This window comes from Pantherophis guttatus, chromosome 6, assembly GCF_059756535.1.
Source record: "Pantherophis guttatus breed Tessera chromosome 6, ASM5975653v1, whole genome shotgun sequence".
NCBI classification, from domain to species: Eukaryota; Metazoa; Chordata; class Lepidosauria; order Squamata; family Colubridae; genus Pantherophis; species Pantherophis guttatus.
In genome coordinates, this window is record NC_142068.1 from 1,378,186 (window position 1) to 1,401,189 (window position 23,004).

General features: G+C 47.4%; 1 protein-coding gene across 2 annotated transcripts in view; it reads right to left on the reverse strand.

Moving 5' to 3' along the window:
* The window catches only part of IL1RAP (interleukin 1 receptor accessory protein), an 87,116-nt gene extending 64,412 nt beyond the window's left edge, over window positions 1–22,704 (reverse strand). The window contains exons 1-2 of one of the 2 annotated variants that reach the window (XM_034424539.3): window positions 22,528–22,659; window positions 21,763–21,844 (exon numbers count right to left, since the gene is read on the reverse strand). The gene's annotated coding sequence lies outside the window, so the exon portion shown is untranslated. Of the gene's footprint in view, window positions 1–21,762; window positions 21,845–22,527 lie in introns of both variants that reach the window. The other variant, XM_034424543.3, reaches the window with a different exon arrangement.
* Between the last annotated feature and the right edge of the window lie 300 nt (window positions 22,705–23,004).

The window sequence follows — 23,004 nt, forward strand, 5'->3', positions numbered from 1 at the left end:
ATGGACTTCAATTCCCAGAATTCCCCAGCCAGCTGTGCTGGCTGGGGAATTCTGGGAGTTGAAGTCCATAAGTCTTAAAGTTGCCAAGTTTGGAGACTGAGTCCTAACCCAGAGGAACAAGGACACTGCAGCCGACCTTCCTCGCCCGCTCGACGTCCCAGCTTGGCAGCCTCAACCCCAAGCCACATTTAGACCTTAGAAGAGAAGCCAAAAGGCAGGTGGACGCATGAGCTCACCTCCCTGAGCCTGGCTTAGGTGCCCTTGCCAAGAGGGTTGGCTCCCCCACGAGCGATAAAACCGGCGGCCAGAGGGCAGGCATGGCATTGCCCGAGTGACAGATGGTGCCATCGTGCCTCCCACCGTCTCTGGCGGCCACGCGAGCCAGCAATTCTCTTCCCACCAACAGGATCCTCAGCGAGTTGGCAGGAGGTCATCCGGCCATTTCCTGGGCCTGGTGAAGAGGCCAAGATGGCATATGAGGCAGGGGGAAATAAGCCAGGCTGTGCAAGGGGGCCAGCTGCACCAAAGGCTGTAGGACGAAGCATGTGTGTGTGTGTGTAGTCCCTTGACAAACTGGGCTGGGAATGCAGTGATGGCCTCTCCCAGACTCATCATTTTTGTTGGCTTATTATTGTGTTGACCTTCTTAAGTGGATGTCAAGCAGGCCAGCAGCAAAGTCTCAGGCCCCACGCAGCATTTCCCCATCAAGGGGCTGGAAGGGAAAAACTGGAAGAGCCAAAAAAAGGGGGGGGATTTTTGTGGCTTGGGGTTGAAGTGTGTGCTGCAAGGGAGGGGAGGTTGTAGAAAGGAGGAGGAGGAGGAGGAGGAGTGGGGGATCCTTGAGTCTTTCTGAACTTGGTGGGTTTTTTTGCAGACGTTTCATGACCCAACTAGGGAACATTATCAGTGCTAAAGGGAGGGAGGTTTTCAGAAGGGAGGAGGAGGAGGAGGAGGAGAACTGTGGTGCTGTCTGAGCTTGGTAGTTTTCTTGCAGAAATTTCATGAGCAAACTAGGTAAAAGTTCGCTCATGAAATTAAGAGCCTTGGTGGCGCAGCAGACTAAAGTGCTGTTAAGTAGCACTTAGCTGCCAGCTGCCTGCAATTACTGTGAGTTCAAATCTCACCAGGCTCAAGGTTGACTCAGCCTTCCATCCTTCCGAGGTAGATAAAATGAGGACCCAGATTGTGACTTTATACAAAGCTGACTTTGTATAAAAAAAGAACACCGCTTAGGGGGAGCCGAAAACCCTACTAAGCAGGTATATACAAAAAGTATGAAGGCTATTGCTTAACACATTGTAAGCCGCCCTGAGTCTCCGGAGAAGGGCGGCATATAAATTGAACCAATAAATAAACAAACAAACAAACAAACAAACAAACAAACAAACATCATCAGTGCTAGCAGAGAATGGGGTTTACAGATAGGAGGAAAAGGTGGAGGAAGAGGAGGAGGAGGAGGAGGAGTTGGGGATCCTTAATGCTCTCTGAGCTTGGTGGTTTCCTTGCAGACGTTTCATAACCCAACTAAGCAGCATCATCAGTGTTATGAGGAAGTCATTTTCAGGGGAGGAGGAAGAGAAAGGAGACTGGGGGGTCTTTTGTGGTCTCTGAGCTTGGTGGTTTCCTTGCAGATGTTTCCTGACCAAACTAGGTAACATCATCAATGGTAGAAGGGTGAGGGGTTTGCAGGGAGGAGGAGGAGGAGGAGGAAGCATGCTTCTTTTCAATGGAAAAGTTGCTTCCCAATTTTGGCTACAAGGACCCTGGGTCCATGTCACCCTCTCTCAAGGACTTGGCTTCCCCCCAGAAAGACCCTCCCGCCCAGGGACAATTCCCCTCCTGCTTCTCTCTGTTCTTTTCTGGTGAAGTCTCTGTTGGTTTGATGAATTGCAGAAGGGAAGGGAAGGGGGGGAACCTACAAAAAAAGGAGAGAGGGCCAACGAACATAATCTCCTAAGAGCCAGGGCAGTGACTCAACTCAGCTTGCAAGCTTTGTGCACTCCTGCCAACACGCCAGGCCCAAGGAACCCTTTTCCAAAAGGCCAACCGTTCTTCTAGTGGGAATCCATGGCTGGTCCATGAATTGCCCTCCAATGTCTCAAACCCTTAGGACTTCAACTGCAAACTCCAAAGGGGTTTAGCTGTTTAAAGCGCATTTAACATCAGAGCTGGTCCTTCACTTACAACAGTTTGCTTAGTGACCATTCAGAATTCCAATGGCACTGACAAAAGTGACTTAGGAGTATTTTTCATACTTACGACCGTTGCGTTAGCACTATGGTCACAGGATCAAAATTCAGACACTCGGCAAACGACTCATACTTATGATAAGTCGCAGTGTCCTGGGGTCACGTGACCCCATTTTGTGACCTTCTGTCAAGCCAAGTCAATGGGGAAAAGTCATAAAATGAGGCAAAACTCACTTATCAAATATCTCACTTAACAACAGAAATTCTGGGCTCAGTTGTGGTCGTAAATTGAGGACTACCCGTACTGGGGAAATTGGGCCTGGCCTTCCAATTCAGTCACTCAATGCTGACTAATATGTTATTTGCTTGTTTAAATTGATTGGCTGCCTAATTCCATTGAGTTATGATAGAATTGCAAACGGGCTTTAAACGTCATCACACACACACACACACACACACACACACACACACACACACACACACTTTGGAGAATAGGTGGACCCCCTCTTCTTTATGGTAACTCCTCAAATACTGTCCGCAAGGAGTATAAATCAGTGGTGGGTTGCTACCAGTTCGCCCCAGATCAGGCAAACTGGTAGCGGCGGTGAGAGGCTCCGCCCACCTGCCCGGACGTCTCTGCGAATGCACGATCTAGTTTCTTACAAGGTATTTAGAGGTTCAGATATTTCGTGGACAAATATACCTTGTCACCTACTTCGAATACCTTCTGAGCAGCTCGTTTCTTGTCTGCCTGCTTTTGTTTTGTTTTTCCCTGAATTTAAAGGTGGTTTTCCACTCCATCTCCTTTTCTTTCAAGAGGCAACTGGACTCTCTTGTTTTTTCTTTGAAGGCATTTCGCTTCTCATCCCAGGAGCTTCTTCAGCTCTGACTGGATGGTGGGGAAGGGAAGGATTTGTACTCCTTGCAGACAGTTGGTCATTTGCATCATTTTTAGAGGGTCATTGAGGCCACTTGAAGGTTTCTCTGTGTCCTCAGGGTCACCTGAGTGGTGCAAATGGAGGTGGAAGCCTTCTTGGAACTACTCAAAGGACTTTGTTGTAGACTGGAGATAGATGATAGAATAGAATATCAGAGTTGGAAGGGACCTTGGAGGTCTTCTAGTCCAACCCCCTGCCCAGGTAAAAAACCCTATACCCTTTCAGACAAATGGTTGCCCAATCTCTTCTTTAAAATTCCAGTGTTGGAGCATTCGCAACTTCTGGAGGCAGGTTGTTCCGCTGGTTAATTGTCCTCACTGTCAGGAAATTCCTCCTTAATTCCAGGTTGCTTCTCTCCTTGATGAGTTTCCACCCATTGCTTCTTCTCCTGCCTTCAGGGGCTTTGGAGAATAGCTTGACTCCCTCTTCTTTTATCTTTTATCGCCTAGTGGCGATAAAAGCGGCAAAATCTAACCATTTTTCCGCTCTTATCGCATCTGCAGAGAACCGCCCAGCCGCCCTGTTTAGGGTGACCCACTCCCTTCTTCGGGGGGGAGTGCGGGAGGATCCCTTGCAGGGTCGTGCTGAGGATTTTGTACAGTTCCTGCATGATAAAGTCGCTCTGATTCGGGATGGCTTGGACTCCGACTGGGTGAGTCCGGGGGAGGAGACGAGGGCAGGTCTTGAGAATGTTATCTGGGAGCAGTTTGATCCTGTGGCTCCCGAGGATGTGGACAGGGTTCTGGGTAGGATTAGTGCCGCCACGTGTTTATTGGACCCGTGTCCCTCCTGGTTGGTGCTGGCCTCCCAGGAGGTGACACGAGGCTGGCTCCAGGGGATTGTAAGTGCTTCTTTGAGCGAGGGTGCCTTTCCCGCCGCCTTGAAAGAGGAGGTGGTGAGGCCCCTCCTCAAGAAGCCTTCCCTGGACCCGGCTGAATTAGATAACTATCGTCCGGTCTCCAACCTTCGTTTTGTGGTGAAGGTTGTTGAGAGCGTGGTGGCACGACAGCTTCCCCGGCACCTGGATGAAGCTATCTATCTGGACCCGTACCAGTCGGGCTTCAGGCAGGGGCACAGCACAGAAACGGCATTGGTCGCGTTGGTGGATGATCTCTGGAGGGCTTGGGACAGGGGTTGTCCTCTGTCCTGGTCCTATTAGACCTCTCAGCGGCTTTTGATACCATCGACCATGGTATCATGCTGCAGCGGTTGAGGGGGTTAGGAATAGGGGGCACCGTTCTGCGGTGGTTCTCCTCCTTCCTCTCCGACCGCTCGCAGTTTGTGTTGGCAGGGGGGCAGAGGTCGACCTCGAGGCATCTCGCATGGGGAGTGCCGCAAGGGTCGGTCCTCTCGCCCCTCCTGTTCAACATTTATGTGAAGCCGCTGGGTGAGATCATCCGTGGTTTTGGGGTGAGATACCACCAGTACGCTGACGACACTCAGCTGTACATCTCCACCCCAGACCACCCCAACGATGCCCTTGATGTGATGTCTCGCTGCCTGGAGGCCATGCGGGTCTGGATGGGGAGAAATAGGCTCAGACTCAACCCTTCCAAGACCGAGTGGTTGTGGCTGCCGGCGTCCCGATATAGTCAGCAGGTGCCATCGCTGACTATTGGGGGTGAATCTTTGCCCCCCCCCAGAGGGGGCTCGCAATCTGGGTGTCCTCCTGGATGCATGGCTGTCTTTAGAAGAACATATGACGGCCGTGGCCAGGGGGCCCTTTTATCAGGTTCGCCTGATCCGCCAGTTGCAGCCCTTTCTGGACCGGGACGCCTTGCGCATGGTCACTCACAGCCTTGTTACCTCCCGGTTGGACTACTGTAATGCTCTCTACATGGGGCTCCCCTTGAAGAGCACTCGGAGGCTCCAACTGGTCCAGAATGCGGCCGCGCGGGTGGTTATGGGTGCAACCCATTATGCCCACGTGACACCCCTCCTGCGTGAGCTGCACTGGCTCCCAGTGGTCTTCCGGGTGCGATTCAAGGTGTTGGTTACCACCTTTAAAGCGCTCCATGGCATAGGACCCGGGTACCTTCGAGACCGACTTCTGCCACCAACAGCCTCCCACCAGCCAGTCCGTTCCCACAGAGAGGGTCTCCTCAGGGTGCCATCGGCCAAGTCATGTCGGCTGGCGACACCCAGGGGGAGGGCCTTCTCTGTGGGAGCCCCAGCCCTGTGGAATGAACTGCCCCCGGACATACGCAAGATCTCCGACCTCCGGATGTTTCGCTGTGCACTGAAGACCCTGTTGTTCCGCCAGGCTGGGCTATCAACATAATGATTTTAAATTGGATGTTTTAAATTTTTGGGATTTTAAAGTAAGCCAAATTTATTTAATATTTTAAAATTATTTTAAATTGATGTATATTCTGTTTTTAATTAGGCTGTACACCGCCCTGAGTCCTTCGGGAGAAGGGCGGTATAGAAATAAAATTATTATTATTATTATTATTATTCTTTGGGGCAACCGCTGAGATATTGAAACAATGCTATCATGTCTCCCCTAGTCCTTCTTTTCATTAGACTAGCCATGCCCAGTTCCTGCAACCGTTCGTCCTATGTTTTAGCCTCCAGTCCCCTAATCCTCTTGGTTGCTCTTCTCTGCACTCTTTCTAGAGTCTCAACACCTTTTTTACATTGTGGCAACCAAAACTGGATGAAGGATTCCAAGTGTGGCCTTACCAAGGCCTTATAAAGTGGTAGTAACACTTTTAACGTGATCTTGATTCTCTCCCTCTGTTGATGCAGCCCAGAACTGTGTTGGCTTTTTTGGCAGCTGCTGCACCCGGCTGGCTCATATCTAAACGGTCGTCCACTAGGACTCCAAGATCCCTCTCACAGTTACTACTATTGAGCCAGGCACCACATATACAGTACCTGTGCATTTGGTTTTTCTTCCCTAAATGTAGAACCTTCCTTTTTTCAATGTTGAATTTCATTTTGTTAGATAGTGCCCAATGTTCAAGTCTCTCAAGATCCTTCTGTATCTTGAGCCTTTATCTTCTGAGTGTTGGCTATTCCTGCCAGCTTGGTGTCATCTGCAAATTTGAAGAGTTCCCCATCTATCCCCTCGTCCAAGTCATCGATGAAGATGTTGAAGAGCCCTGGGGAAGATGATGTTGTATCCCTCCCCCTCTGTTGAGAGAGGGGTGTTCAATTTTGACATAAATGGCCTCTTTGACTCCTCTTTCAAACCAACAGTCCTCTCTGTCCAAAATGTGGACTTTGCTGTCTTCAAAAGAATGTCTTTTAAGGGCAGATGGACTGCCAAATGGAATCCTGATGGGTTTGTTCTCTTATGTTGTGCCATGCGTTTGTGAAGTGGCTGTTTTGGTTTCCCCAAAACAACAAAAAAGCACCTTTGGGACAACCATGACCTGGATGACTGAGAATCTCCACAGACGCTCATCCCCTTCTTTAGCCCTCCCTCGATAATAACCTTCTCTCAGTTAAGAAGTTGGCCAAGATGTTTGTGCAACATATTTTACAGGATGCATGGAGTCCCCAAAAGGATCATCTTGGTGGCTCCCGAGCAGGGGGACGTAGCTGCCCATGTTTCACACTTGACACTGCTCTGTTGGGCAAACCCAGCCTCTGTTCTGGTGAGTGTGGAAAAGTCCCTGACAATTTCTCCACTTGCACAAACACACACACACACACACACACACACACACACACAGAGCAAGTTGTCCTTCTGCAGTAAGCAACACGCTGTCCAGATGCTTCAAACATGCGTGACGGAAACGGTTGATAACCTACAAGGGAAGATTGGATTTGTCCCACTGACTGCAGGAGACAAGATTATTGCTTGCACAGAAACAAGCTGACAGCCTGTGGAACATGTCAGGGGGGAAATCTAGGGGGAGGGTACTCCCCACTCCCATCTCTCTTAATCCTACACCATCTAAAACTCAACATTTTTGGTTACAAAAGTCAAGGACTCAATCTTTCAAAAGGAAGATTTCTGGCTCTCTTGGTGCAGAGCAAATAATGGTTTCCATTATTAGTGTGGTTTGTCGCACCGTAAGCCAGATGTTCAGACTGGATATGGCCTTTTTTGTCCAGCCCTCGAATCCTTCCCAAGGACCCGGGAGAGGACAGATGTGGATGATGGATGGTGTTACAGATATTATTATCGCAGGATGTCAGCTGGTCCAAGTAAAGCTGCCTTTTGCAATTGACTGATGGCAAATTTGTCAATGACGATGATATTCAAGTGGTTATTATTATTTTTGTCACTGGTCACATAGTCAGCCAGGAGTTTAGTCTGGATTTGGCCTTTTCATACACTTATCGCGTCCTTGCCAAGGACCCGGGAGAGGGCAGAGGTGGAGGATGGATGATGTTACAGATATCGTCACAGGATGGAAGCTGTTCAAATTAAAGCCATCTTTTGCAATTGATTGGTGGCAACTTTGTCAATGACGATGGGGCTGAAGTGTTGATATTAGCAATAGCAATACCACTCAGACTTATCAACCACTTCACACTGCTTTTCAGCCCTCTCTAACAGTTTACAGAGCCACTATCTTGCCCCCAACAATCTGGGTCCTTGTTTTACTGACCTTGGAAGGATGGAAGACTGAATCAACCTTGAGCCGGTCAGGAATGAACTCCTGGCTGTGGGCAGAGTTTACCTGCAATGCTGCATTCTAACCACTGGCCACCACGGAAGGGAGGGAGGGAGGGAGGGAGGGAGGAAAGAAGGAAGGAAGGAAGGAAGGAAGGAAGGAAGGAAGGAAGGAGGGAGGGAGGGAGGGAGGGAGGGAAGGAAGGAAGGAAGGAAGGAAGGAAGGAAGGAAGGAAGGAAGGAAGGAAGGAAGGAAGGAAGGAAGGAAAGCACTACACTGCTTTGTAGTGCTTTCCAGCCCTCTCTAAACGGTTTACAGAGTCAGCCTCTTGCCCCCAACAATCTGGGTCCTCATTTTACCGACCTCGGAAGGACGGAAGGCTGACTCAATCTCGAGCCAGTGAGGATCGAACTGCCGGCAGCTGGCAGCCAGCAGTCAGCAGAAGTAGCCTGCAATACCACATTCTAACCACTGCACCACCACAGCTCTTAATACTATTGTTGTTGTTGCTCCCATAGTCAGCCAGATGTTTAATCTGGATTTGACCTTTTTGTATACCTATTGACCACTTGCCAAGGACCTGGGAGAAGCAGATGTGGTCATTAAACTTCTTGTCGCAGGATTTAAGCTATTCTGAGTGAAGCTGCCTTTTGCAATTGACTGACGGGGATTTTGTCAATGCCGCTGGAGTTCAAGTGATGATCCAGATGTTTTGGGGTTCCACCCAAGGCGCCTATCACTACTGGGGGTACTTCTGCTTTCTTTTGCCACAGTCATTTTCTTTCTATTTGCAGATCTTTGTATTTTGTAATCTTCTCCCCTTCTTTCTCTTCTCTTCTGCTGTCTTCAGATACTGCAACATTCACTCTCCAGATTTTTCTGTTTTTCTTACCAACCAAGGTTACGTCTGGGCTGTTGTGTGGCAGCTTCCTATCTATTTGAAGTCTAAAATCCTAGAGCAATTTAGCTCCTTTATTATTCTACTACTGTCTGAGTGGTGTGTTGGCCTAGTGGGGAAGACACTCGCCTCCCACTCAGAAGGTTGAGAGTTCAATCCTAAGTAGCCGCAAATATTTCCCTCCTAGGATGTAAAGAAAAAATATCTGCTGTTAACTCTGTGTGGTTATCCAGCCCAGTGGTGGGTTCTAACCGGCTTTACTACCGGTTCTCTTGCTCCACTCTGCCACACCTATCAGCTGGGCTAAAAAAGAAGAAATAAAAGGTAAGAATAACGCGGGGGCAGGTGGGCGGGAGGGCTCAGCTCCCGGACAAAGAGAACCGGTTCGGTGACGTCATATCGTCACTGCTACCGGTTCGGCCGAACCGGGAGGAACCCACCACTGATCCAGCCCATAAGCACTCAGTTCTAGTCAGTCGCCCTGATTCTACCCCTAATTAAGGGATTACACGGTTATAAAAGGGAGGGTTTTTAAAAATTTTCTATGACTTTCTCTATTTTATGGCCCCCTCACCAGTTATCTATGGAGCTTCTCAGTCATCCAGGTCCTGAATGTCCCAAAGGTGCTTTTTTTTTTTTTGAAGAGGCAACTGGACTTTCTTTGAAAACGTTTCGCTTCTCATCCAAGGAGCTTCTTCAGCTCTTCAGAGAAGCGAAACGTCTTCAAAGAAAAACAAGGAAGTCCAGTTGCCTCATGGAAAAAAAAGCACCTGTGGGACAGCCTTGCCTGAGGGCAAATGATATTTCTCACACAACTTCCAACGCACCATTGTTGCTACTTTGTCGTGCCGCTGCTTGTAGTCAGTCTGTGCGATCTTCTTGCAACTGCTTTACTAAGTGGTGCACTGTTCCTTCAGCTTCTTTGCAAAGGTGGCATTTGCTATCTTCTCAATTCTGGCTTGTATGTATGTATATACTTTATTCATTAAATTCATTTATTCATTTATTCATGAGCCTGAATAGCTCTGCAGACTAAACACTGTAATTTAACACCAGCTGCCTGCAATTAAAGTAAGTTCGAATCTCTCCAAGGCTCAAGGTTGACTCAGCCTTCCATCCTTTCTAAGGTAGGTGAAATGAGGACCCGGTTTGTGGGGGCAATAAGCTGACTTTGTATAAATATACAAAAAGTATGAAGGCTATTGCTTAACGCATTGTAAGCCGCCCTGAGTCTCCGGAGAAGGGCGGCACATAAATCAAATTAAAGAAATAAAGAAAAGAAAAGGGTGTGGGCACGTACACGTATGACCCCCACCCCCATGCGATCCCCGCTTTTGGCACGTGACGGCAAAAAGGTTAGCCATCACTGGTATAGGGTCTCCTGCTTGAGCAGGGGATTGGACTAGAAGACCTCTAAGGTCCCTTCCAACTCTGTGATTCCGTTATTATTAAATTTATTTGCCACCCATCTTATGGTTTAAGGCGGTTCTTACGCAGAATGGAAACTTTGATTTATGATAATGACATTCCACCAAGATTACGTTCTCGCTCGATCACACCCTACCAGCTCTCCCAGATCTCATCCGATCTTCAGCATATAGAATTAATTTACTTTCTGGATTTGCATAAATGCCCTGAATCATAATTTTCACAAAAGGGCTGGGTTGAAGCATGTTCAGACACACTTCGCCACCAAAAATAAAAGCAGAGTTTTCCAAAATGTTTATCTGAGAGTTATCGGCTCTGCTCGTTTTAGCACACAGAAGGGCGTATTTTTGGAAGGGGATCTGAATATCAAAAAAAAAACACCCTTCCACAATCTGGCTTCTGTAGCTAAAAAGTCCTCTATTTGACAGAGATTATTTTAAAACCGAAATGCATCCGTTAGTTTTTGCAACGGGGATCTTTCTATCCTTTTGCAAAAATGATTTTCCACCACGAAAAGATTCCTGTTTCTGTCACTCTCGTGGACTGTAAGTAAAATTCAACCACAATGTGCCAACTTTGTAAAAGTGATTAGATTCACCGAAACACCTGTGTTAATTTGACTCAGTGTCAAGGCTTTTCCTTCTGAGTCATTTCACCCTTTGCTTTCTCCCCTTCCAAGGTTTTCTCAACACACACGAGTAGCACACCACAAAAGAGACACGTAAAAAAAAATCATTAAAACGGGGCTTAAAAGAAACTAAGTTCTGATTTCTTTGGATTTTTTTTCCCAGAGCCAGAAAAAGGGAATAATATGCATAACATATTTTGTATATTGCAGATCGGTGGTATTGATTTTATCTTCTCTTTCTTTCACAGCAATTTCTGAAGAGCTCTCTCTTCCAGCCACAGGCTCATCATTTGCAAAAAAAAGACGGGTGCATTTCCACAACTTGCTAAGCTGACCTAGGGTTAATCTTATTTTTTTTTTTTGTTTTTTTTTTGTCAAATAAGGTATGTGGTTAATGTGTGGTGTCAACCCAGCTTCGGTTAATTTGGGAGCTAACATTGTGCACAAAATCAAGAAAAAGAGTTTAATCCAGCAAATCAGGCAGGCACGATGTGCGAATTCTTTGCACTCTGCCAGAAAATAGCAATCAGTCCAGGTACTTCCTCGTTTAGCAACCATGCAAGCTGCACTATTTGAAACCATGTTGAAAGCTTTGTGTGATTTCGCATGATCTCACATGACTTCACGTGTCCTCCCTCTGCCAGCTTCTGATATTCTGAGGGAGGCTGAAGGCAGGGAGAGCAGTGCCGGTCATAAATATGAGTCAGTTGGCAAGCGTTTGAATTTTGATCACATGACCATGGGGAGCCTGCAACGGTCGTAAGTGCGAAAAATAGTTGTAAGTCACTTTTTTCAGTGCTGTTGTAACTTTGAACAGTCACTAAACGGTCACGTAATTCAAGGACTACCTGTATTATGCTAAATAGGGTTTACGTGGGGATTAATAGAATTCAAGAGGGTTTGGATAAGGTCCATTTGTGGCTACGTAGGAATTCTAGGCTAGTTCCTCTCTTGACTCCCCCACTCCTTCTTCTACCTCAACCAATGTTGTGGCCCACCAGCGGCCTGTGCGGATTGTGTCTGATCCCGATGAAGAGGAGGCTGGTGTGGTGTCACGCCAGCAGCCTGCACAGCCGGCACTCACATCGGACAGCGAGGAGGCTGAAGAGGATGTGGTGCCAGAGGCAGAGACTCAGCCAGGGCCTTCAGAACCTCCAGAGACTCCTTCAAGTGGAGAGAGCGAAGTGGAGGAGCCTCTCCTCAATGCTCGAGCACGCAGGGCTGCCAAAAGGCAGGAGTGGCTACTCAGGAGGAGGAGGTCTACTTGAGAGTAGGGCTTGAGGATAATTGGCCACTCCCTTAGCCTATTTAAGTCACACGCGGTTAGTAAGTTTCTTGCTGGAAACAACTTGTAATTATCATCAGAGCATTTTTGGAAAAGTCTTATCGTATCTTGTTTTCTGGGCTGGTTGCCAACCTTTGCCGGACTTTGTTTATTCTTGGTACGTTATAACTTTGATAAGGACCGTTGGTGTGTGTGTTGGGAATCCGGAGCTGGGGCAGAACAACCAACAACCGAATCTCCTGTCTGGCACTTCTCTCCCCGCCTTCAGCCTCCCTCAGAATATCGGAAGCTGGCAGAGGGAGGACATGTGAAGTCACGGGAGATCATGCGAAATCACGCAAAGTCTTCAACACAGTTTCCCAAAGTGCAGCTTGCATGGCGTTTAGCCGGCCGGCTGACCAGAGAGCCAGCATCCACGGTCCTAACTCAAACCGGAGCACAGAAGCCAGCGAGGATCCTGTGGGGGGGGATCTGTCTTGAGGGTAGAATTATTCCACATTTTTATTAATAATCTGGCTGATATGATTGATGGGCTGCTGATCCAATTTGCAGAGGAGACAGAAGATGGCAAATACCCATGGCAACCATGCTAGACTGCAGGTTGGCAGGCTGGGCTGAGAGCACAAAATGTCCTTCCAGAGGGAGACACGGAAGGCATTACAGTCCTCGAGATACGACCACCATCGGAACTCGGGACTTCCATCCTTAAGTGAAGCGGTCATGGAGTCAGGTCTGATTCTATGACCTTTTTCGTGTTGGTCATTAAACAAATTCAGCTTCCCCACTGATTTCCCTTGCAGAAAACCGACTGAGAAAATCAGACATAGAGATCACGTAACCGTGGGGACACTGCAAATGTCATAACAGCGAGGACCGTTCTAAGTCTCTTTTTTCAGTCCTGGTATAACTTCACACAGACACTAAACAAACGGTTGTAAGTTGAGGACTCCCTGCATTTGCTAACTGCCATTTTTTGGGGGACAGAACAAAACATTCCCACATCGTGCTTGGCTTACTGAATTAATCTATTTTTCTGGGGAGTTTTTTTTGCAATACTCTAAATTAAGCAAGCATGACAATTGCTGAGTGTCCAAATTTGACCACATGACCACGGGCACGGAGCAATGGTTCTAAGGCCAAAAACCAATTGTAATTCATTTTTTCCAGCACCATCGTAACTTCAAACATTTGCTAAATGAATTATCAGAAGTCAAGTACTAACTGTATAGGTACAGAAGGTTTTATTCTTTGTTGTAAGCCACCCAGAGTCCCTTGGGAGTTGGGCGGCATAGAAATGCGACAAAATAAATAAATAAATAAATAAATAAATAAATAAATAAATAAATAAATAAATAAATAAATAAATATAAAATAAAATAAAATAAAATAAAATAAAATAAAATAAAATAAAATAAAATAAAATAAAATAAAATAAAATAAAATAAAATAAAATAAAATACAAGGCGCACATCCAAGTTGGGGGTGTGGGTGTCTCATGGCTTGGAAAGTCTACATCTAAGGAGTTTGGGGTCCCCATTTGAGACAACACAACTGTTAGAAGAGTGAACACACTTCTGAGCTGCATTAGAAGAAGCACTGGCACCAATAATCATCACATTATTATTCCCCTGGTCCTATTAGTGAGCCCTTCATATAATATGACATCCAATTCTGACCACCAGGATGCAAAAAAAAAGATGTTGAGACTCTGGAAAGAGTGCAGAGAAGAGCAACAAAGTTTATCAGTAACTATGAGAAAGGTTTTAAGAGTCCTGGTAGACGATCACTTAAATCTGAGCCAGCCGTGTGTTGCAGCAGCCAAAAAAGCCAATGTAATCCTGGGCTGCATTAACAGAGGGAGAGAATCAAGATCACGTGAAGTGTTAATACCGCTTTATAAGGCCTTGGTAAAATCACACGTGGAATCCTGCATCCAGTTTTGGTCACCACACTATAAAAAGGATGTTGAGACTCTGGAAAGAGTGCAGAGAAGAGCAACCAAGAGGATTGAGAAGGCTGGAGGCTAAAACATAGAACGGTTGCAGGAATTATTGGATATGCCTAGTTTAATGAAAAGAAGGACTAGGGGTGACATGATAGCATCTTCCAGTACTTAAGGGGCTGCCCCAAAGAAGAGGGGGGTCCACCTATTCTCCAGAGCACCTGAAGGCAGGACAAGAAACGACGGATGGAAACTAACCAAGGAGAGAAGCAACCTGAAATTAAGGAGGAATTTCCTGACAGCGAGAACAATTAGCCAGTGGAACAGCTTGCCACAAGAAGTTGTGGGTGCTCCATCACTGGAGGCTTTTAAGAAGAGACAACCGTTTTTCTGACATGGCACAGGGTCTCCTGTTTGAGCAGGGGGTTGGGCTAGAAGACCTCCAAGGTCCCTTTCTTATGCAATTTTTCTATGTTCCACGTTCTACCATTCTGGATACTTATTTCCCAAAAATTACTGTATTGCCTGGTTAGGGCAGGTAGACGGGACAGCCAGGCAGCTGTTTCTGGGGGCTGAGGACCTGGAGAGGTTGAGCCAAGGGAAAAGCACATTTGAGCTGAGAAATTATATACCCAGATTTAGATATATATATATAAAGGAAGGCCCCGGGGAAGAAAGCAGAGAACCCTTTTCCATGGCTACCGAAAGTAGGACAAGAAATAATGAGGATAAGTTTGCAGCTGCCTACATTTTTTTTTTTTTTTGAATAATATGGAAAACTTCCTAATAGGTAAAGAAAAATCTGTGAAATAGCAGATCAGTTGTCACTAGAGCTGCTGGGCTTCTCAACCTTGACAACTTTCAAATGGACGGACTTCAACTCCCAGAATTCCCCAGCCGACTGGCCACTTTCAGATAGGTGGACTTCAATTCCCAGAATTCCCCAGCCAGCACGGACTACAGGCATAATGGAGCTTCGGTTGCTAAGTGAGCCAGTGACGTGCGCTTTGCTCCATTTTACGACCTTTCTTGCCCACCGTTCTTAAGTGAATCGCTGCAGTCATTAAGCTAGTCACCCGGTTGTTAAGTGAATCCGGCTTCCCTGTTGACTTCACTCGGCAGAAGGTCGCCAAAGGGGAATCATGTCACCCCAGGGACGTTGCCACCGTCATAACTATGAGTCGATTGGCGAGTGTCTGAATTTTGCTCACGTGACCCTGGGGATGGTGCAGAGGTCGTAACTGTGAAAAACGACCCTAAGTCACTTTTTTCAGCGCCGTTGTAACTTGAAACGGTCACTAAGTGAACTGTTGTAAGTAGAGGACTACCTGTATGTGCAGTTCAGGGAGTTGTGGGTATCCTGATCTGCTGTCTGAACATCTGGTGAACATCTCAACCTTAACAATTTTAAGGTGCCTGGCCCTCAACTCCCAGAATTCCCCAGCTGGCTGGCCACTTTCAGATAGGTGGACTTCAATTCCCAGAATTCCCCAACTGACTGGCAACTTTCAGATAGGTAGACTTCAGCTCCCAGAATTCCCCAGTCAGCTGACAACTTTCAGATAGGTGGACTTCAACTCCCAGAATTCCCCAGCCAACTAGTCATTTTCAGATAGATGCACTTCAATTCCCAGAATTCCCCAGCTGACTGGCCACTTTCAGATAGGTAGACTTCAACTCCCAGAATTCCCCAGCCGACTATGCAGGCTGGGGAATTCTGGGAATTGAAGTCCACCCATTTGAATGTGGCAGAGAAGGAGAAACACAACAAATGTTGTGCATTCTTCATTTCTGAGGTTGTTAAGGAGAGCCTGGAAAATCCGCTCGGCTGAAAGTTTAATTGCATTTCTTTTCCTGCACGCTTCCAAGGGTCAGACTCAATGACCTTTGGGTTCCCTTAGCTCTCCAACTCCACAGCTCTACGACAGGCCTTTCCAAGCAGCCGTAAGCCAACCTCAGAGCGTAGGCATTTGAGAAACATCACAACAACATCTTGCCTGTAAGGTCTCCTTGCCCCAGAGTTGTTAAAGCATCTCTTTAAAAAAACATCCGTGCTTTTCCTGACAGTTTCGAAAAGAGACACATTCACAAACGATGGAAAAGACACAAATGCTATCCACGGGGCCGACGGAACACAAGCCACGAAACGAGCAGCTGTGCAGGCTGTCCTCGACTTACAACGGTCTGTTTAGTTGCCATTCAAAGTTACGACGGCACTGAAAAAACGAACGGTTTTTCCCACTTATAACCCTTGCAGTATCCCTATAGTCACGCGATCAAAATTCGGACGCTTGGGCACTGACTCGTGGTTTATGACGGTCGCGGTGTCTCCAGGGCTCACGCAATGCCCTTTTGCGACCTTCTGACAAGCAAAGTCAGCGGGGAAGCACCAGATTCATTTAGCGACCGGGTTAGTAGCTTAACAACTGCGGTGAATCACTTAACAACTGTGGAAAGGAAAGACGTAAAAGGAGGCAAAGTTAAAAGGAGACAGTTACTTAGGAACTGTCTCTCCTAGCAACAGAAATGTTGGGTTCGGTTTGAGGTCATAAGTCGAGAACCAACTGTTATGACCAGAGCAGAAACAAAGATAAACCTCTATTAAGGGAGCCGAATTGAATGCGTGACCCATTTCCAAGCACAGAAATGGGAAAACGGAAATCCAGAACGGAAGGGGAAAAAAGGGAAGACAGAAAATCTGGTGGTGAATAAATTTAATCCCCGGTTCCCAGGTTGCAATTTGCTGGATTTTAGCCTCCCCCAACCCTGAGATATGGCAGCTCAGACGCTTTGCATATTTCTAAAGGCATCCCACGAGGGCCAGAGGAAGGGAAGGGAAAAAAACCAAAAAACCAGACTCGCTCGTAACTTGCATAACTGACCTGCTGCAACGGCGCTTGTGAGCTGCAGACTGCAGACCCTGAGCTCACACAGCTCAGCCGAGGCTCCCACGACTCTCCCGCTCGGCCGGGCTCCCTGCGCACCAAACCTGCCAGAAGATCAAGGGGATGATGGGCTGCTCCAGAGCAGGACCCGTGGCAAGAAACCTTGGCTGGGAAGCCAGGAATAATAATAAAAGAATATAGGAATGGGAATAGGAATGGAACAGAACGGAACGGAACAGAACAGAAAATTAGAATAGAATAGAATAGAATAGAATAGAATAGAATAGAATAGAATAGAATAGAATAGAATAGAATAGAATAGAATAGAATATGGAATAGAATAGAATAGAATATGGAATGGAATGGAATGGAATAGAATAGAATAGAATAGAATAGAATAGAATAGAATAGAATGGAATGGAATGGAATGGAATGGAATGGAATGGAATGGAACGGAACGGAACGGAACGGAACGGAACGGAACGGAACAGAAAATTAGAATAGAATAGAATAGAATAGAATGGAATGGAATGGAATAGACAGAGGAACAGAATCAAAATCATATTAGTACCACTTTATAAAGCACTAGTGAAACCACATCTGGAATCCTGCATCCAGTTTTGTCACATTACAAAAAAAAATGTTGAGACTTTGGAAAAAGTTCAGAGAAGAGCAACTAAGATGATCAAAGGCCTAGAGGCTAAAACATACAAAAAACGGTTGCAGGATTTGGGTTTGTCCAGTCTAGAGAAAAGGACTAGGGGGGACATGAGAGCAGTTTTCCAATATCTCAGGGGCTGCCAGAAAGAAGAGGGGGTCAAATTATTCTCCAAAGCCCCTGAAGGTAGAACAAGAAGCCATGGATGGAAACTCATCAAGGAGAGAATATTTGAAAAACTTTTTCAATAAAAAAAAAAAAAAAGGAGAGAAGCAACCAAGAATTAAGGAGAAACTTCCTAGCAGCGAGGACAATTAACCAGTGGAACAGCTTGCCACCAGAAGTTGTGGATGCTCCAGCACTGGAAGTTTTTAAAAAGAGTCTGGACAGCCACTTGTCTGAAACGGCATAGGATCTCCAATCTGAACAGGGGGTTGGACTAGAAGACCTCCAAGGTCCCTTCCAGCTCTATTCTGATTGATTGAGATTACTTTATTTGGCCAGGTGTGATTAGACACACAAGGAATTTGTCTGCGGTGCAGAAGCTCCAAAATGTGCATGCAGAGTAATGATAATCATAATATATCGACATATAAGAGGGATTATGGAAGAAGTGACTCTTCATTCCGGTTGCTTTCGAGCATTCCTCCAACTTCCTGGCATTCTTCTGGGTCAGAAGTCTAAGTAGTCCTCCATTTACAATGGTTCATTTAGTAACCATTTGAAGTGAAAACGCCACTGGAAAAAGTGATTTATGGCAGTTTTTTTTACACTTAACAACCGTTGCAGCATTTCCGTGGTTACATGGTCACAATTTGGACACGTTACATGGTCACAATTTATGACGGTCGTGGTGTCCCGGGGTCACGTGATCAATCCCCTTTTGCGACCTTCCGACAAGCAAAGTCAGTGGAGAAGCCAGATTCACTTAACGACCGTATGACTCATTTAACAACAGCAGGGAGTCCCTTAACAACTGTGACAAGAAAAGTCGTAAAATAGGGGCAAAAACAAATGTCTCACTTAACAACCGTTGACGTTTTGGGCTCCATTGTGGTCGTAAGTCGAGGATTGCCTGTAGAGAAGGAAGGCAAAGGGAAACGGGCCCTGCCTGCACAAATAAAATTAAAAACTAATCCCACCTCCTTCCCTCAACCCCTTCCCCATGCATCCAGCTCCCTGCTTTTCCCATCTTGTGCTAATGCTTTTTTCTTTTTGTCTGCTCTGTCATTTTATATTTGACAATTTGAATGTTTTCTTCTAATGTTTATTACACTGTAAGCTGCCCGGAGTTAATTTTATTTAAATAAAATTAAAATGGAATGGAATGGAATGGAATGGAACGGAAAATAGAAATAGAAATAATAGAAATATATAATGAAATGAAATGAAAAAATCCAGGCATGGAAGGAGAAAAATCTACCAGGGAGATGAGAAAATTATTCATCATAAAGAAAGCAACTTTGCATGCCAGGACAGGGGACTGCACCCATCTGCACCAAAATAAAATCCACAACCTGGCAAAAATGACTTTTTTTTCTCTTTTTTTGCCTTTTTGTCCTCTCGCAAAACATTCTCTTTGCTCTTTTTATTTTTATTTTTTTCCCCAGGTCCAAAAGCGATTGTCAAATGCAGGCAGTTCTTGCTTTACGACCATTCGTTCAGGGGCCGTATGAAGTTACAACAGCCCTGAAAAAGGGACAATGACCGTCGCAGCATTCCCACAATCGCAGGATCGAAATTCGTGTGTTTTGCCACCGATGGTTGTTAATATCCAGGGTTGTGTGATCACCACTTGCAAACTTCCCAGCCGGTTTTCAAGGAACAAGGGATTCGCTTACTGACCACGTGATTTATCTAACAACTGCAGCGATTTCCTTAAGAAATGTGGCCAAAAAAAAAAGGTCATAAAATCAGGCGCTAATTATTTAACAACCATCTTGCTCAGCAGGATTTGGGAAATTCTAGTCCCCAATAAGTCAAGGACTTGCCTCCATTGTACAACCAGCTAATGAAGCTTATTTAACAAATTTCTCGGCTGAAAGCTAGTCAGTTTGGTCTGCTGGTTAAGGTTAGAAAGCAAGGAACTGGGAGTTCTAGTTCCGCCTGAACCCTGAAAGCCAGCTGGGTGACTTTGAGCCAATCACCAGGAGACGGTGAGTTCTAGTCCCACCTTATGCATGAAAGGCAGCTAAGTGGCTTTGGGCCAATCACCAGGAGACAGTGAGTTCTAGTCCAACCTTAGGCATGCCAGATGGCTGGGTGACTTTTAGCCAATCACCAGGAGACAGTGAGTTCTAGTCCTGTTTTAGGCATGAAAGGCAGCTAAGTGGCTTTGGGCCAATCACCAGGAGACAGTGAGTTCTAGTCCAACCTTATGCATGCCAGATGGCTGGGTGACTTTGGGCCAATCACCAGGAGATGGGGAGTTCTAGTCCTGTTTTAGGCATGAAAGCTGGTTGAGTGACTTTGGGCCACTCTCCCACCCTCTCTCTCAGCCCAACCTTCCTCACAGAGTTGTTGCAGTAGGGAAAATGGGAGGAAAGTGTGTTGAATATGTTTGCTGCTCTGAGTTATTTGTAAAAAATAATAAAGGGAGGATACAAATAAACTAAATAAAAAATAAGATAAGATAATAAAATAAAAAAAATAAAAAATAAAATAAGATAAAAACAAAATAAATAAAATAAAATAATAAATAAAATAAAATAAACATTAAAAATAAAATAAAAAATAAGATTGTCAGGTTTCGATGTCGTCTCAAATAAATTGCACTCCCAAACAATTAATCTTTGCTGAAATATTCCATTTATTGAGCACGACAGATCTGGCCCCGACTTCGTCGTAGCTGATACCAACCCTCTGACCCCCAAACCCTTCCCTTTCCGTTCCCCAATTCTCATCTTCTCATTGGCCATCTTCCAAGTCAGTCTCCCCAGCTTCTGACCTCACCCCACAGGAATGTTCCCCCCACCATCCCATCTCCTAGGGGATATTATCTACAGAGAAAATAAGTAGGTGAAAAGTCAAGCCTAGTCTTTTTATGGCAGCATCAGAATGCTGACAAAGATAAGATAAAAATAAATCAAATTATAAAACAAAATAAAGTAGAATAGAATAATAACTTTATTGTCACTTTGAAGGTACACTGATCAGCATACATTATTAAAATGAAATTATGTTGCATCCAGCTCTCAAAGGGTCTCCACCTCCAATACACACTACATAACCACGACAGAATGAATGAACAAACGGATAAACGAATAAATTATGTATATGCCCGCATATATTATATCATACACATACAGAGAGACATATATACATATAAAATAATAAACCAAATTAAATAAATAAAAATAAAATAAAATAGTCACAGATTGATACAGGACTGAACCCTAAAGAGACCTCCGAAAGACGGAAAGGGGAAAAACCTTCACACGACCGCAATAGGAACATGGGGGTCTCCCACAGCAGGAGCCAACACCCTCCACCCACTCCCCCCCCCTCAGGCCAGAAGCAAAGCAAAGCCAGGCAGCCCAGAAGGGGATCCTTCAGCAAGAACCCCCCCATCCTCAGAACCAAAAAGCCCCCCTCCATCTAAGGAGACCCCTCCCCTCCCATTGAGGTCACTTGAAGACCTCACGGCTGCATTCACACAACAGGCTAACCCAAGTAAGGACTGACAAAGTGGCAGGCAAAGCCATCCTTTGGGGTCAAGCTTTGGGGTCCAACACCAGATTTCAACCCGGGAGGGGAGGGGGGCAGAAGCAAGGGGGGAGGGGAGTGTCGGAAGGGGACGATGGACCCAGCTTCCTAACCCACAAAACTGTGAAGACGTGACTCTTCTTCCCTGCTTCCACCTTTGGCTCGTCCCAGAGATCCCTGAGCAAGGCGCAAGACCCCTCCCGAGGTGCACACAACGTCCCTGCGAGGTTGACCAGGTGAAGAGGTCAAAAGGGAAAATAAAAGGTGGACTCACTCCTGACTCGCCTTTTTCACACAATACGCTCAATCTGGTTTCTGCATTGATGCCTTTGGAAAACACTCAAAAAGCACAGGTGGCCAAGCTTGGGGGCTTTAAGACTTGTGGACTTCAACTCCCAGAATTCCCCAGCCAGCTTTGCTGGCTGGGGAATTCTGGGAGTTGAAGTCCACAAGTCTTAAAGCCCCCAAGCTTGGACACCCCTTTCCTAAACCAAGCAAAGCCTGTTCAGCCTTAACCAGGTTAGCACAAGCCACCTTTCCCAAGCTTTCCCCATCTCCGACCAGACCTCCCATCATCCGCAGCCTCCCCCACCCCCCCCACCCCCCCGCGTCCCTTTCCTTTCCTTTCCTACCTGTCTCCGGGAGCGTCGGACGCATCAAGGCGCAGGCGGCTCCTCCGGGCGAGCGGGCAGCGGCAGCATCAGCATCCCCGCGCTTGAAGGGGAGAGAAGCGGGGACGGCCGGGGGGTCACAGGCGCAGGCTGGGCAGCAGGGCGGGTTGGGGGGGAAGGGGAGGGGAAGGGTCCGACTAGAGGACCTCGGGGTCGCCCTTCCAACCGGGCGCTAAGGGTGCCTTGCCCATCTCAGCGCCGCTTCCCGGACGCGGCTCCTCGCCCATCAACCGCGCGCCCAGCCAGCCGCCCCCGCGGGAAAGGAAAGAGCCGAAGCGGAGCCCGCCCGGCTGAAGGGGCTGCCTCCTCCGGCGAGGACAGGCGGGGAACCAACCAGCCCGCCCGCCCGCCCGCTTCAAGCAGCCGATCGCCGGCTCTGCCGCTTCGGGGATTGCCCCACTTCCCCGCCGCCGGGCGCGCTGATTGGAGGAGGAGGAGCCGCCCAGGACACACCCCCTCCCCGCCTCCCACCCCCACCCCCACCCCCCCACTCCCCAGGCAGCGGAGGGAGGGGGGAGAGGTGCGGGGGCGGCTGCGGACTCTCCGCTGCCGCTGCAGCCGCCGCCACCGGTTGCGCAAGGCTGGCGTTTGGAAGTCCGCGCTGGGGAGGGGGGGAGAAGGGAAGAAAGGACTACAAAGCCCATGGTCCACAGCCCGGGGGGAGGAGAGTGGGGGGGGGAGTCGCAGGAGTGCGGGGGCGTGGGGAGGGCGTTTCTCCCTGCCTACCCTGATCCTTCCTATGCCAGACTTGCCCGGGTCCCGGCGATGCGCCCTCGCTCCGCGCTTTCGGGCTGAAGAATGCGCGACCTCAAGGGAAGCGGGGAAGGGGTGTTTGTGGGTCGGTGCGTGTGTGTGTGTAAGGAGGCGCCTGGCTCTCCTCGCCTGGCGGCCGCCCCGCCTTCTAGAGCTTGCACAACCCCGCCGCGCTTCCTGGAGGATCCGAGAGAGGCGGATCCGCTTGAATGGAAAAGATCCCCACCAAAGAGGATCCGCGCAGCTGCCGGCGGGGCTGAGGGATCCTGCCTGGTCTCTGAGCCGAGGGGGGGGGGTGGCTTTCTTGCAGACGTTTCAGGACCCCGCTAGGGAACATCATCAGGGGAGTGGAGTGTGTGGAGTGGAGGAGGAGGAGGACTGTGGGGTCCTTGGTGTTCTCCAAGCTTGGGGGTTTTTTCTTGCAGACCTTTCGTGACCCAACTAGGGAAC